The sequence below is a fragment of the Chiloscyllium punctatum genome, chromosome 22 (genome assembly GCF_047496795.1).
Source record: "Chiloscyllium punctatum isolate Juve2018m chromosome 22, sChiPun1.3, whole genome shotgun sequence".
In the NCBI taxonomy this organism is placed as follows: domain Eukaryota; kingdom Metazoa; phylum Chordata; class Chondrichthyes; order Orectolobiformes; family Hemiscylliidae; genus Chiloscyllium; species Chiloscyllium punctatum.
Window position 1 is genome coordinate 74,551,248 of NC_092760.1, and position 15,505 is coordinate 74,566,752.

The following is a 15,505-nucleotide window of genomic DNA, read 5'->3' on the forward strand; positions in this document are numbered from 1 at the left end:
ATTTCATTAGTAATTGTTTTGGTATTTTATTATTCCAGAAATGGTAGAAGCACCACACCTCATTCAATGGTATTCCCTTAATCACTTGACAATGATGATGCCAGTGTATCGTTATCTTTAGAAGTTAAAAGCTGCTAAGATTGGTATATTTTATTCAGATCACTGACACTTCCAGGCTTCCGAATAAGCTGTCACCATAACTGTACAATAAAGGATGGGATTATACCCAAAATATATATCTCCCATTCCAGATTGTCTACACTGCTTCAAAGAAATTTCAACAGCATGCCAATTCGAGGGAAGATTCAAGTTCATGATATACTTCATGAAAAACTGTCAATCAGAAAAAGAAGCCCATCGGTCAAACAAATTTCTGAAGAGAATTTCAAATAAAATAAATCCAGCTTATAAATTACAATTGAAACCAAAAACTTCCACAATTCAAGCTTTCTTTAGTGGAATCCCTTAAGTCTCAGTTTTGACGACACTATTGTGAAGAAGGTTAACAAGGTTAATTTACCCTGACTGAATTGTGACACAGTGGGCAGTGTGGAATCAATCACAATTTGCACCTGGGTTTTGCATGGAAATTGCCCAAAAAGGTCATTTTTTAAAAACAAAAATTGCACTTTACTGAGTATTAACAGACCAAGGAAGTCTAGAAATCTGTCAGATGTATTACAGAAATGAAGATCTACTGACAAATTGCATTGAATACCCTAACAGCACAGAAGGGTAGCTATAATACAGTCAAACAAGATGAATGAAATGGACATCACCAAATTGAACTGTACCATATTCCTTTTGCACACGTGCAGGCAACCAAGTGCTAATTTAGTTGGTCTCGAAGTTCAAAAAACTGTTACCTTTTAGTGACAAGACAGAAAATTGTCCTGTAATGTCACTGAAGTATGAGAAAACACAGATTCCATTACTAGATTGCTCCCCAACGTAGCTTCAAGAATAATGATGAGAAAATGTTGACTAATTATATCTTTAAATTTCTTTCATAATGGAGTTCTGTTCTTTTCGGTAATATACAATGACCAAAAGAAATCATTAAGCACATACAGTATTTTTTCCTTAATTGTTGTTATCCTTATCAGACAGATGAACTAAAATGAGTCAAGTTCTTAATAATTAAAAGCAGAATAACTTGTGAAATAACTGCAAGATAAACCACAGTAGCAACAACATTTACAATAGACAAGGGATTTGTCTATTAAGGAAAATGTCAACCATATTCTTTAAAACTGACAAATGTGCAACAAAATACAGATATTTTAGCTCTCTCCCATTTGAGATATCAAGTTTTTAAAACATTTCAAAGTATCAGAATTTTTTTAAAAATCGCATTGAAATCTGATGAGTTCAGCTGTCAAATAGAATTATTGCCAAGTATTACTTTAATATATAATCTTTCATAGATGTGAAGTTTAGTATTTGCTAATAAATATATTAGTCACAAATCACAAACTATCTCCAAACAAAGTGTTCATGCCATTCTCAATCTCGAAATCCAGCAAAAGTTGAAAAGATAGAACATTGTTTAATGGGTATCAGTGACCCTCTTTTTTTATTAACGACATAATTCAGGAAATACAATAGATTTACTTGTGGCTAGGACTTGGGACAAACTGCATTCTATGACTGGTACATTCTTCATTAACTAGAAAGCAGTCCTTGCCAATAAAGGCCTTTTATTAGTATTTCTCTTTCACACGCCTGCCAAACTGATCTGGGGAAGCAGCCAGTGTGGATGTAAACCGAAATCAAATACATGGAAGACCGCTGAAATGTAAGATTCTCTTGCATTGCCTTTTTTTTCCCCCCAGAATGTTTGTTTATCACCATCTGAGTACACTATGAGCGCAAATAATCTGAAAACATTGCTGTGTGATAAAAAGACAATTTACATTCGAGTGTTGATGCCAACTGACCGGGAAATGCTGAAGGCTGAACGGGGGGAGAAATGGTTTCTTTAAAACTGAACGTGTATCCCAGCTCAACCTCCAAATCCACGCACCTTCTAATAATTCGTATCAGCACATTCTCATGTTTAGCTGCTTATCAGGATGGAAAATATAACCGTTCATATGCAACCTTCCAAATAATGGGGCTACTTTAATCAATGTGTGGAGTCACTGATTGCTTGCCGGCTATTTTGTTGCATTAACGCTTAATGGGATGATGTCTATCCAAAGCCGGCGCGAGATGGGTACGAACACGCGCTAAGAGAGTTAAAAAGCCGGCTTCGGCACAGCCAACGCTCTCATTATCTGCAGCTCGTTAAGAAACTGCAGTAAAGCAGCGGCAACCCAGAGAGAAAAGTAAATCCCTCCGTCCTGCACCGTAGTTGACAAACCGAAGCCAAGCATAAAAGATCAGAAAATGAAACTGAGCTTTTATTTCAATTCTCCATTTCGGAGGGGGTGGGGAGGTTAAATGAGAGCATAAACTTAAAAAAAAGAACTTCACAATCAGAAAATTCGAGCCGAACTCACAGATTATGTTGTCCTGGTCCCGATTCCTGATGTTCGACGTAGTTCCCAGAATTTTTTTTCTCTCTCTCTCTGCTCTCACCAGAAATGCACATCTGCAATTTCAAATCAATTTCCGCCAAGACATTTTTCCCAGGAATATCCAAATCATAAGGCAAAATCTTCGTCCTCCTCTTGCGATCTCCACTTCTTTTTTCCGTCCGGTTTATTTTGGAAACACAAGAAAAATCATCTTTTTTCCCCTCTCCCTTTACAAACTGAGGAGGTGATTTTATGTGTGTGTATCACGCCATCAATCAAAAGCTCTTTCAAGCCGCTTCGTTTCTGAATCCCAACAAAGCTCTTCTTGTTTATTTTGTTTTTCACGAAAAACAAGATGCAAAAATAAAATGTTACTCCTGGAATAACTTTTTTTCTCTCTCTCCTCCACGGAACTGATTATATTTTCCAATCACAGAGCAGTGCGGTAAGTGTTCCTTTTGCCTCTTCTCAAATCTTTCCTTCTTTCCATCATCTCACTATCAGACATCAGATCGCCCACTGCTACCCTGAATTCCATCTCCCCCCGCCTTCCCAACCTCCCACCTTTTTTCCAGCCTCTAGTACCGTATCCCACAGCTTTTCACTACCAACCCACTGCGGAGATGTTTATTCCAATTTGCCCCCACCCCCTTCTTTTTTTTTAGCTATGGAGCAATCTAATTCCCATCATTCCTTTTTTTTTGCATTCACTCTATCTTGGCATCGAGAGAGACAGGAACACGGGAATTCAACACCACCCTTAAAATCCCCTTTTAATTCCCTTTACGCACGACACTTTCCCCCCCACCTCCACCCCCCTAACCCGATCTCTTTGGCAGTCTTGTCTCAAAAGCATTCGCAGCCAGACAACTTGATCTCTCCTCTGTACATAATCGTCTTCGCTGACACTTTTAAGATGTGAATGAGTTTTTTTTTCCCCCCGAGGGTGAGGAAATGGGAAGGGGGAAGGGGGTTGTGGGTGGGTGGGAGGAGAGAAATATCCAGAAGAGTTGCAAAACCAAATCTTCACTTCCTACAACCACATTCAGTATCGAAACGGTGAAATTCCAGTCCGGCAGGTTTTCCACTTTTTATATATTATATATATATGTATATATATATATAGTCACAAAAATAATTGAAATCCAGGTTCTAGTGCTCTGATCCGGTCTTAAATCCTCATGCACTTTGCACAGTTACCAACCTGCACTCCCTTTTTTTTCCTCTCTATATATTTTTTTCCCATTTCACTCACTTTCTTTCCAGTCTCTCCTTGTGTGATGGGGAAAAAAATGCAATTACCCAATTACCTCCCATCATCTTAGCACTGATTGGTCAATTGTATTAGCACTTGACGTCAGGCAAAAGAGTATTTTTTTCTCTCTCTCTCTGGCTCACAAACACCGAGCCGCTACTGCCACCTCGCTGATAATGTGAGCAAGTCTTTGTGCTGCTGTTGTTACTGAAAGGGCTTTTTTCCGCCCCCCCCCCCCCCCATTGCACGCTACAAGAGGGATTCCGAGTCAGCGCTCCTGCTGCTCGAACTTCCCCGGGTCCGGCTATTTTAGACTGCGGGGATTGACTGCTGCCTCAGAGCCGCGTGTTGTCTACCTTCCCCATTCCTTCCCTCAGTCCGTCACCTTAGTCACTCGGGAACCCGCAGGAATGACTCGGCGTGGCAGAGAGACAGTGGTGCAGTGAAGGGTCGGGGAAAAGGAAAGGAAGGTACTTTTTTTGTGGGGGGAGTGGGGGAAAGCGACATAGTATTTCGAAATTGGATGCCATTCAGAAAAATGTCGAATTAGAGCAATTTTGTTTTCATCGTGTGCTTGCAGGGGGAAGAGGAGAAAGGAACAACCACAACAACAACAACTGGGATTTGTATAGCTTCTTCGCCGCGCTGTGAAATGCCCGCTTCGTTGGAGTGTGACCAAAGACATTCTGGCAGCAGTCACATTATGAGGTGTCAGGGTACATGCTTAAAAAGGTGGAGGTAGATCCTTTTTATTAAAAAAAAGAACATCATGAAGAATAAAACATTGGAATGCAGCAGGACAGGAGTAGACCATTTGGCCCTTTGTGCTTGTCTCAACTTTCAGTTATCACAGGGTGGTGGGTTTCAGAAACCCTGCCCAAAAGGGTGGTAGAGGCAGGAAACCTCAAGACATTTATACTTTCCTTTATTGGTCAGAGTATTGAGTACAGGAGTTGGGACGTCATGTTGTGGCTGTACAGGACATTGGTTAGGCCACTTTTGGAATACTGTGTACAATTCTCATCTCCCTCCTACTGGAAGGATGTTGTGAAACTTGAAAGGGTTCAGAAAAGATTTACAAGGATGTTGCCAGGGTTGGAGGATGTGAGCTATAGGGAGAGGCTGAATAGGCTGGGGATGTTTTACCTGGAGCATCAGAGGCTGCGGGGTGACCTTATAGAGGTTTATAAAATCATGAGGGATATGGATAGGCTCACTAGATATGGTCTTTTCCCTGTGTTGGGGGAATCCAGAACTAGGTGGTATAAGATTAGGGTGAGAGGGGAAAAGTTTAAAAGGGACCGAAGGAGCAACTTTTTCATGCAGGGCGTGATGTGTCTAGGAATGAGCTGCCAGAGGAAGTGGTGGAGGCTGGTACAATTACAGCATTTAAAAGGCTCCTGGATGGGTATATGAAGAGGAAGGATTTGGAGGGATATGGGCTGAGTGCTGGCAAATGGGACTTGATTGGGTTGGGATATCTGGTCGGCATGGACAAGTTGGACCGGAGGGTCTGTTTCTGTGCTGTACATCTCTGACTCTATAAATATTTAGAGGGACACTTGGATTGTCATAGATTAGATTAGATTACTTACAGTGTGGAAACAGGCCCTTCGGCCCAACAAGTCCACACCGCCCTGCCGAAGCGCAACCCACCCATACCCCTACATTTACCCCTTACCTAACACTACGGGCAATTTAGCATGGCCAATTCACCTGACCTGCACATCTTTGGACTGTGGGAGGAAACCGGAGCACCCGGAGGAAACCCACGCAGACACGGGGAGAATGTGCAAACTCCACACAGAGAGTCGCCTGAGGTGGGAATTGAACCCGGGTCTCTGGCGCTGTGAGGCAGCAGTGCTAACCACCGTGCCACCCATCATAGCTTGCAAGGCAACTGGCCAAGTGCTTAAAAATTGGGTTAGACTAGCTTGGTGAATTGATGAACACAATGGGGTGAAAGGCCTCTTTCTGTTCTGTAAAAACTCTATGATGCAATAAGGTCATGGCTGATCTGGTTGTGGTCTCGTCTTGACTTTCCTATTGCACCATGCCGAAAGCCTCAACTCCCTGGTCTATCAAAATTCTGCCTAACTTGATAACCCAACAAGTGCGGGGAAAAGGAACAAAAATCCCCTCATCTCTATCTTAAAAGGGAAACCTCTTATTCTTATAGCACATCCCCCAGTTTATTGCTCCCCACAAGTAGAAATATGCTTTAGGTATCCACCCCATCTCGTCTCCTCAGGATCATTTGTCAGAACCTCTCATTCTTCCAAACTCAAAGGGGTACAAGGCCTACCCTCTGCAGCCTTTTGTCATGAGGTGATCCTTTTCACCCCAAGGACGGGTTGATTAAACCTGCTCTGAACTTCTCCAAAAGCAAATACAGTGAAATCAACAGAAACTGAAATCTGCACAACTGGAAACTCCGTTTTTGCCAAAATTGGCAGCTATTCCCATCGGCAGACTTTGAATTCCGGTAAACGATTGTGCATAATAAACCACAGCTTGAGACAGGTAACTCTGGTCAATGTTCATCTTATGATTGTACTGAATAATTGGAACAGAGCGAGTTCACCCTCTTTCAGAGTGTGAAATCACAGCAAACCAAATGGTCTCACCCATACCCTGAATGAATATGCACCAAGAGTCATCTTAAACGTGAAGAGAATTGGACTGTCACTGTCTTCTACCAGATTATTCCCTAATGTTTAAAGATGAAATGTGTCATGGTGGAAATTAAAACAAGGAATGTGTCCCTCATATATCTACACCAATACATAATCATTAAATCTCTACAGTGTGGGAGCATGCCATTCAGCCCATCAAGTCCACATCGACCCTCCGAAGAGCATCCCACCCAGATTGGCCTCCCACCTCTGTGAACCTGGGTTCACAAAGTCATTGTGCTACCCCAAATAGATGTGATTGGGAAGTCCAAGGTGCCATGCTATTTTACCAATGTCAAGCCTGCAGTATGAGGCCAACAGTACCAACTGGATGGACTCCAAAATTTGAGGGACAGATCTGGAAAGTGGACAAAATGTGCCAATGGAAGAAAGTGAAGACGATCACTGATGACCCTGAAGAGCCTGTCCACTCAGCCGCACGTTTCCCTAGCTGAAGACAAGAGAGAAGCTCTGAGATTTCACACTGCTGCATGACAATAGAGAAAATATGTTTGACTGCAGTGTTAACACGGCAGATTCATCTGCCCACAAAGCAGCAAAAGATTACTGAGTTTCTCAGTGGGGTTAAGACAGACTACTTTCCACTGTCTTCTATTATACAAAGTGCATTGTGAGACGTGAAAAAGTGAAAACTAGAAGCATTTTTCTCAAATTTACGGCATCACTGTCTTTTTATTTGTTTCATTTTTACATAGCCTGCAACTGCGCTCAGTCAGATTATATTAGGCTTCCTCAGCTATTTCAATGTGCTGGTTAACACAGATTTGTGGACAGGCCCTTCACTTTGGCTTGCTGCATATATCTTTCCAAACAAGGAGAGCTAAATTGAAAATAATATTCGGGATGTGATCTCACCAATGCCTTGCACAACTGAAGTATAACATTTCCTTCATTTATATTCCATTCCTCTTGCAATAAATGTTTGCCTTCCTAATCACTGGCTGTATTGGTGTACAAATTTCATGTAATTCATTATGGGATCCTCCTCAGAAAAGAGAGAGAGGCAGGGAGATTTGCAGTGGTCATCCCAGAGCTTGTAGTATTAACAAGTAAAGGCACAGCCAACAATGGTTGAGCCAATAAAATCGGAGATGGTGAAGTGGCCAGAATTTAAGGGACACAAGCTATAGAGCTAGAGAAAGATAAACCCATGGGGGATATGGGGGAAAAAAGGGATGAAATTTTAAAATTAAAATTAAAATTTAAATTTAAAATTGCTTAACTGGAAACTCTCAAGAGACCAATGAGAGTTGGCGTGATAGGTGAATAGAACTTAGAATGGACATGACCAATAAGCTTTGGGTGAGGTAAAGTTTTCAGAGGTTGGCATGTTCAAGATTGCTCAGGAGTGCTTTGGAACACTCAAGTCCTCAGTCTCAAAGGCATAAATATGGGCCCCACAGTAGATGAGCTGAGGAAGAGATAGTATTATCGAGGTGAAAATGGGTGGATTTCACGGTGTCATATATATGACAGAACAGAATCAATAGCGATGTATTAGAATGATGACTTTTAAGGAGACCAAAGAGAATGGCTCAAACGGAATGGAGTAAGTTTCCCCTCACCCAGAACTGGGTGTCAAACAAACAGACCAAACTAATAAGAAAAAGTGAACATGTTGGTGATAGTGGAATAGACCTGGATGTCATCAGAGTTACATGTGAATATTGACTTGCATTCAGATGATGTCACCAAGGGCAGAATGAAGTTGAGAAAGAGAAGGAATAATACCAGTATTCATATCATGAAATGGTGAGTTGTGTCAAAACTCCATTTGGTTCAGTATGTTATATTTTTGGGAAGGAAATCTTCTGCCCTCATCTGTCTGGCCTATGTGTGACTGTAGACCCACAGCAATTTGATTGACTCATAACTGTTCCCTGAAATGACTGAGGAAGCCATTCAATTAAAGGGCAATTAGGAAGGGTAACAAATGCTGGACTTGACAATGATGCCCAGGTTCCATAAAAAGGACTTTAAACAGTTGGTGATCTGTAGTTTAATGGGGACAGGGTTCGGGGAGCAGGTGGTCATTCTCATGGACCAAGATGAGCTCGGAGAAGGCATGAGGGAAATATGAGAGAAACTGAATCAGTCTCTAGTGCTACAGACCAGAGGTCTTGGAAGCAAAAACAGAAATTGCTGGCAAAATTCAACAGGTCTTCCAGTATCTGTGGTGAGAAAGCAGAGTTATCGTTTCAGGTCCAGTGACACTTCATCAGAACTGATAGCAGCAGGGAAAATATGGTATTTATGCTGAAGATGGGGGCACGGGTGACGGGTTGGGGGACAGGTGAGCAGATAGTTGGGAGATAGAGCCCAGAGAGCAGGAGAGACAGTGATGAAAAGAAAAGGTGAACAAGTGGATTATTGCTAGCTGGCCAGGACAGAAGAGAAGTTAAATGTGCTGAAAGTAGAGGAGAATTGGCAGGACCGGGGTGGTCGAAAAACATGTAAGGATGAAATCATACTGTGAAGTTATTGAACTCGATGTTGACTCCTGGAAGTTGCACAGTCTCCAAGTATAAAATGAAACACTGTTCTTTGAGCTTGCACTGAGGCTTACAGAGTGAATAAGTGTAGAGGGGGACACAGAAGGATGCTGGTATGACATACTGCTGGCATCACTAACTAAAACTGAAGATTTTGTCATGAAATATGTAAATATAAGGAGACAGAAAAGTTTGGAGCAAAAGATGCAGGCAGTGGAATTTGTCATAGATTTAAGCTTGGGGAACCAGTACATGGGCAACATGATGGCTCATTGGTTAGCACTGACCCAGGTTTGATTCCAGCCTCAGGCAAATATCTGCGTGGAGTTTGCACATTCTCCCCGTGTCTGTGTGGGTGTGAACTGGTTTCCTCCCACAATCCAAAGATGTGCAGGTCAGGTGGATTGGTCATGCTAAATTGTCCATAGTGTTAGGTGCATTAGTCAGAGGAATTGGGTCTGGGTGGGTTACTCTTTGGAGAGTTGGTGTCAACTTGTTGGCCAAGTGGCCTGTATCCACACTGTTGGCAATCTAATCTATTGAGTAAATGTGAAAATATGATTCTGAAGATGATGTTTAATAGAATTTGGCCTTTTTTTTGAAAATCTGTAATCTAACCTCCTCATTGCTTTTCCTTTCATAGTTAGTTTAAGTAAAACATGAAAGAATAAAACCTCAAATGCAATTTTTTCTGTCTTGTTAATGTGTTAATCCTGACATGAAACTCAGATGATCTCACTGCTTCTTGTGTTCCCTTAATGTGGCTCCGATGCAGCCTAAACATCTCCAATGAATAATTTTGCCTTCTTCCCCAGGATTCCATCTTTCATGTTGTCCAATTTTTAACTCACATACTAGTCCTCAGTGCAACCATCAGTAGCATGAGGGAAATACCCTAGGAAATAGTGACCATAATATGTTAGTAGTTAGCATCAGTCTGAAAGGGAGGAATGTGGGTCAGAAACAACCATGCTAAATTTAAATAAGGGTAATTACAAAGGAATGAGAGCAGAGCTAACTGGAGTAGACTGGGAAAAGGGGTTTAGCAGCAAAAACAGTTGAGGAAACATATAGTTCATGGTTCAATGAAAGATATATCCCAATGTGAAGGAATGTTCATAGGAAAGGGAAAAAGCCAATCTTGGTTAACCAGGGAAGTTAGATATAATATCAAGTTGAAAGAAAAAGAAACATACAATGTGGTGAAAATTAGAAGTGAGGCAGACGATTGAGAAAGTTTTAAAACGAATGAAAAATGGCCCAAAAATCAAAGAGGGAGAAGATAAACATGGAGGATAAACTTGCAAGTAGTGCCAACATGGACAGCAAGAACTTATTTAAAAATCTAAAGAGGAAGAGGGAAACTGAAGTTAAATAGGCCTCCAGGAGAACAAGGAGAATGTGAGGACTGCAGATGCTGGAGATCAGAGCTGAAAATGTGTTGCTGGAAAAGCGCAGCAGGTCAGGCAGCATCCAAGGAACAGGAGAATCGACGTTCCTGAAGAAGGGCTTGTGCCCGAAACGTCGATTCTCCTGTTCCTTGGGTGCTGCCTGACCTGCTGCGCTTTTCCAGCAACACATTTTCAGCTCCAGGAGAACAAGTCTAACTAATAGAATTGGGATATGGGGGCATTTTCAGGATGGCAGCCTGTAACTAGCAGACTGTCACAATGATCAGTGCACAGGTCACAATTATTTACAATATAAGTTAATGGTTTGGATTATGAAGATGAATGTACCAAAGTCAAGCTTGCAGATAACACAAAAATAATCGAGAAGGTAAGTGATGAAAGAAAGATATAGCAATGTTAAACAAGCGGGCAAAAATTTGGCACATGTCATGTCATGTGAGAAAATGTGAGGTTTTTCTCCTTAGCAGGAATAGAGGAGTTGAATATTATTTAAATGGACAAAGAATGCGGGAAGCTACAACACATGAGGATTTGGGAATCCTCATGCATAATCACAAAAAAACGAGTACTGTAAAAAAGTTCAGAAGTGAATAAAGAAGTCAAATGGAATTTTGACCTATAATTCAAAGGGATTAGACTATAAAAAGAGAGAAGCCTTATTAAAATAATATAAGGCACTAGTCAGACCACAGCTAGAGTAGTGTGAATAGTTTTGGGCCCCTTATCCAACTCTCCACCATGTCCTTTGATTCCATGACGTCATGATTCAATGCTGCTATATTATACACTACACATTTAATTATGAGCAAAAATTCCCTTAAATTTGGAAATGTAAAAATGCAAAGCCACCTTCTTCAGATATTTTGCCAATTACTCACTGAGATAATATGACAATGAACACTATTTCAGTGTCCTGCACAACCTAGAACTGAGCTTCAAATCCCAAATCTTGACCATGTAAAACCATAAAACTGTAAGATAAAGGAGCAGAAATTAGGCCATTCAGCCAATCGAGTCTGCTGATAGGTTTCTCAATCCCATTCTCCAGCTTTCTCCCTGTAATCCTTGATCCCCTTAATACTCAGGAACCTTTCTATCTCTGACTTAAATATACTCAATGACCTGGTATCCACAGCCTTTTGTGGCAATTAATTCCATAGATTCACCACTCTCTGGCTGAAGAAGTTTCTCCTTATCTCTGTTCTATAAGTCTTCCCTTTACTCTAAGGTTATGCCCTTGGGTCCTAACCTCTCTTACCAATGGAAATATCTTCCCAACTTCCACTCTGTCCGGAACATTCAGTATTCTGTAAGTTTCAATTAGATCCCACTCATCCTTCTGAACGCCTTTCAGTATAAACCCAGAGTCCTCAAACATTCCTCATATGTTGAGCTTTTCATTCCTAGGACCATTCTCGTGAAGCTCTTCTGAACATGCTCCAGGGCCAGTACATCCTGAGATATGGGGCCCAAAAGAATGCACAATACTCCAAATGCTCCATCCCCCACCCTCATTTCAGGAACTCCAACCACAATGCTGTGTGTCTTCTCCTGGTTTACAGGCAAAAGCTCAAGCAGGAGACCCCCTCACGGATACAGGTCCAGTGTTGGTCGGAGGAGGCAGAGGATCAACTCCTCTGCTGTCTGGAATCGGCTGATTGGGATATGTTCAAACAGGCTGCAGGTACATTGGACGAATACGCCACCATTGTCACAGATTTTATCAGCAAGTGTGTGGAAGCCTGCATAAATAGGAAGTCAATCTGGGTGTTCCCCAACAGGAAAACCTGGATGAATCAGGACATACAGGACCTGCTAAAAGCCAGACATGAGGCCTTCAGATCAGGAGACCCACTCACATCCAAGGAATCCAAGTATGGCCTTCGCAGAGCCATTAGACAGCCAAGGACCAATACCGATCCAAACTAGAGACCCAGACAGACACCCGGCGACTATAGCAAGGACTGAATGAGATCACAGAATCCTAAACGAGACAGTGCAAGATAGCAGACATTGACACATCCCTTCCCGATTGTCTCAACGCCTTCTATGCTCGCTTTGAGCAGAATTTCGGCGGAGAGGTAACATCTATTCTGACTAGTTCTGACAAACCTATCCCAACAGTCACTGCATCAGAGGTCAGATCAGTTTTCCTTCATGTGAATCCAAGGAAAGCAATGGGAGCAGACGGAGTACCAGACTGTGCACTCAGAGCATGTGCAGATCAACTGGCAGAGGTCTTCTCTGACATCTTCAACCTCTCCCTGCAGCAGGCCACTGTCCCTGCCTGTTTCACGAGGGCGAACATCATTCCTGTGCCTAAGAAGGCTCATGCAGCGTATTTCAATGACTACCACCCAGTGACCCTAACTTCAGTGGTCAGGAATTGCTTTGAAAGGCTGGACATGGTATTAACCAGCTCCAGCCTCCCCACTACTCTTGACACCCTCCAATTTGCCAACTGGACCAACAGATCCATGTCAAATGCTCTTCATTCCTCCCTTGAACAGCTTGACACCAAGAACAGCTATATAAGAATCCTACTCATTGACAACAGTTCAGCTTTCAACACTGTTAGCCCCTCGAGACTGATTACTAAACGTAGTGACCTCGGACTAAGCCCCACTCTCTGCAACTGGTTCCTCAGTTTCCTGACCCACAGGCCACAATCAGTGAAGATTGGGGACAATATTTCATCCTCACTAACACCAACAGGGGTACATACTCAGCCCTCTATTGTACTCACTGTATACCCATGACTGCATCTCCAAATACCATACTGATGCCATTTACAAGTTCGTTGATGACACCACCATAGTCAGTCGAATCTCAGATGGCAATGAAACAGACTACAGACAGGAGGTGAAAGACCTGGAAAAATGGTGCACTGAGAACAGCCTAGCTCTCAATGCCAGCAAAACCAAATAACTCATTATTGACTTTTGGCTGGATATTACACATGCCCCCCCTACACATTAACAACACAGAGATGGAACAAGTGGAAAGTGTTAAGCTCCTGGGCGTGGTCATCTACAACAAGCTTTCTTGTGGACGCACAGGTTACAAAGACCCAACAATGTCTCTTCTTCCTCAGGCAGCTGAGGAAATTTGGCATAACAGCAAATACCCTTGCCAACTTTGATATGTACGCCACCGAGAGCATTCTGTCCGGATATATCACTACCTGGTATGGCAACTGTACCATTCAAGATAGGAGACAGTTACAGAGAGTGGTGACCTTGGCTCGGACAATCACAAAGGCCAACCTCCCATCTATAGAATCCACCTACCATGCCCACTGTCAAGGAAAGGCCGCCAGCATTGTCAAAGATCCATCCCACCCTGGCAATGCTTTTCTACAACCTCTACCATCGGGGATAAGGTACAGAAGCCTGAACATAAGCACCAGCCGGTCTCGTAACAGTTTCTGCCCTACTGTTGTTAGAATACTGAATGGACTCTCAAACTCTTAACATTTGCCTGTACCTGTGTTTTTGTTTTTGCTGCTGTTTACCTATTATTTACTTATCTATGCTACTTAATTATGTGATCTGCCTGTACTGCTCGCAAGACAAAGCTTTTCACTGTGTCTCGGTACACTTGACAATAAATTCAATTCAACTCAATTCAATTGGTCTGACCAGAGCCTTATGGAGCCTCAGAAGTACGTCCCTGCTTTTATGTTCAGCATGAATGCCATCATTCCATTTGCCTTCCTAACTACTGACTCAACTTGTAAGTTTACTTTGAGAGAATCCTGGACAAGAACTCTCAAATCTCTTTGCACTTCAGAGTTTTCTCCCCATTTAGAAAATAGTCCATGCCTCTATTCTTCTTACGAAAGTGCATGACCTCACACTTTCCCACATTGTACTCCATCTGCTACTTCTTTGTCCAGTCTCCTACCCTGTATACATCCTTCTGCAGCCTCCCCACCTCCTCAATGCTACCTGTCCCTCTACCGATATTTGTATCATATGCAAACTTAGCCAGATTGTCCTCAGTTCCTTCATCTAAATTGTTAATGTATAAAGTGAAAAGTGTTGACCCAACACTGAGCCTTGCACAACTCCACTTATCACCAGGTGCCACCCTGAGAAGGACCCTTTTATCTCCACTCTCTGCTTCTGCCAGGCAGCCAAGCTTCTATCCATGCTTGCACATTGCTTCTAACACCATGGGCCCTCATCTTACTCAGCAGCCTCGTGTGCGGCACTTTGTCAAAGGCATTCTTGAAGTCCAGGTAGATAACATCCATTGGCTCTCCTTGGTCTAACCTGATGGCTACTTCCTCAAAAAAGTCTAAAAGATTTGTCAGGCATGACCTCCCTTGATGAAACCATGCTGATTTTGCCCTATTTTATCTTACACATTCAAATATTCAGAAATCTCATCCTTCAAATAGATTCCAGGATCTTATCCATGACCGAGTTTAGGCTAATCAGTCTGTACTTTTCTGTCTTTTGATTTCCTCCTTTTTTAAACAGGGATGTCACGTTAGTAACTTTACAGTCCTCTGGGACCTTCCCTGTTTCTAGCAATTACTGAAAGATCACCACTAACACCTCTGCTATCTCTTCAGCTATCTTTGTTAAAAGGTGTAGTCCATCTGGTCCATGTGATTTGTCTACCTTTAGGCAATTCAGGTTTTCTAGCACTTTCTCCTTGGTGATGGCCACCAAAGTCAGCTCTCCCTCCTCAGTCTCTTCAAGTTTTGGGATATTACTCATGTCTACCACTGTGAAGACTGATGCGTAGTAATTATTCAGTTCCTCAGCCATTTCCTTGTTCTCCACAAACTCTCCTGCATCATTTTCCAGTGGCCCAATGTCAACTTTTGCCTCTCTTTTGCCCTTTATATATCTAAGTGAACTCTTACAGTCTTTCTTGATATTACTGGCTGGCTTACCTTCATATTTAATCTTCTCCCTCCTTATTTCCTTTTTTTGTCACTGTTTTTTGGTCTTTGTAGGCTTCCCTATCCGTTGGTTTCCCACTGTCCTTTGCCACATTTTGGCTTTCTGTTTTGCTTTTATGCTATCCCTGACTTCTCATGGTTGTCTCATCCTCCCTGTACCATGCTTCTTTTTCCTCAGATGAATCTCTGCTGTATCTCCTGAATTACTCC

At 42.2% G+C, this 15,505-nt stretch overlaps 1 protein-coding gene across 11 annotated transcripts in view; it reads right to left on the reverse strand.

Moving 5' to 3' along the window:
- The window catches only part of LOC140493786 (leucine-rich repeat-containing protein 4C-like), a 991,485-nt gene that overhangs the window by 108,358 nt on the left and 867,622 nt on the right, over positions 1 to 15,505 (reverse strand). For 2 of the 11 annotated variants that reach the window (XM_072592660.1, XM_072592662.1), the window contains exon 1: positions 2,505 to 3,791. The exons of the other annotated variants lie outside the window; for them this stretch is intronic. The gene's annotated coding sequence lies outside the window, so the exon portion shown is untranslated. Of the gene's footprint in view, positions 1 to 2,504; positions 3,792 to 15,505 lie in introns of those variants that run through there. 11 annotated transcript variants of the gene reach the window in all.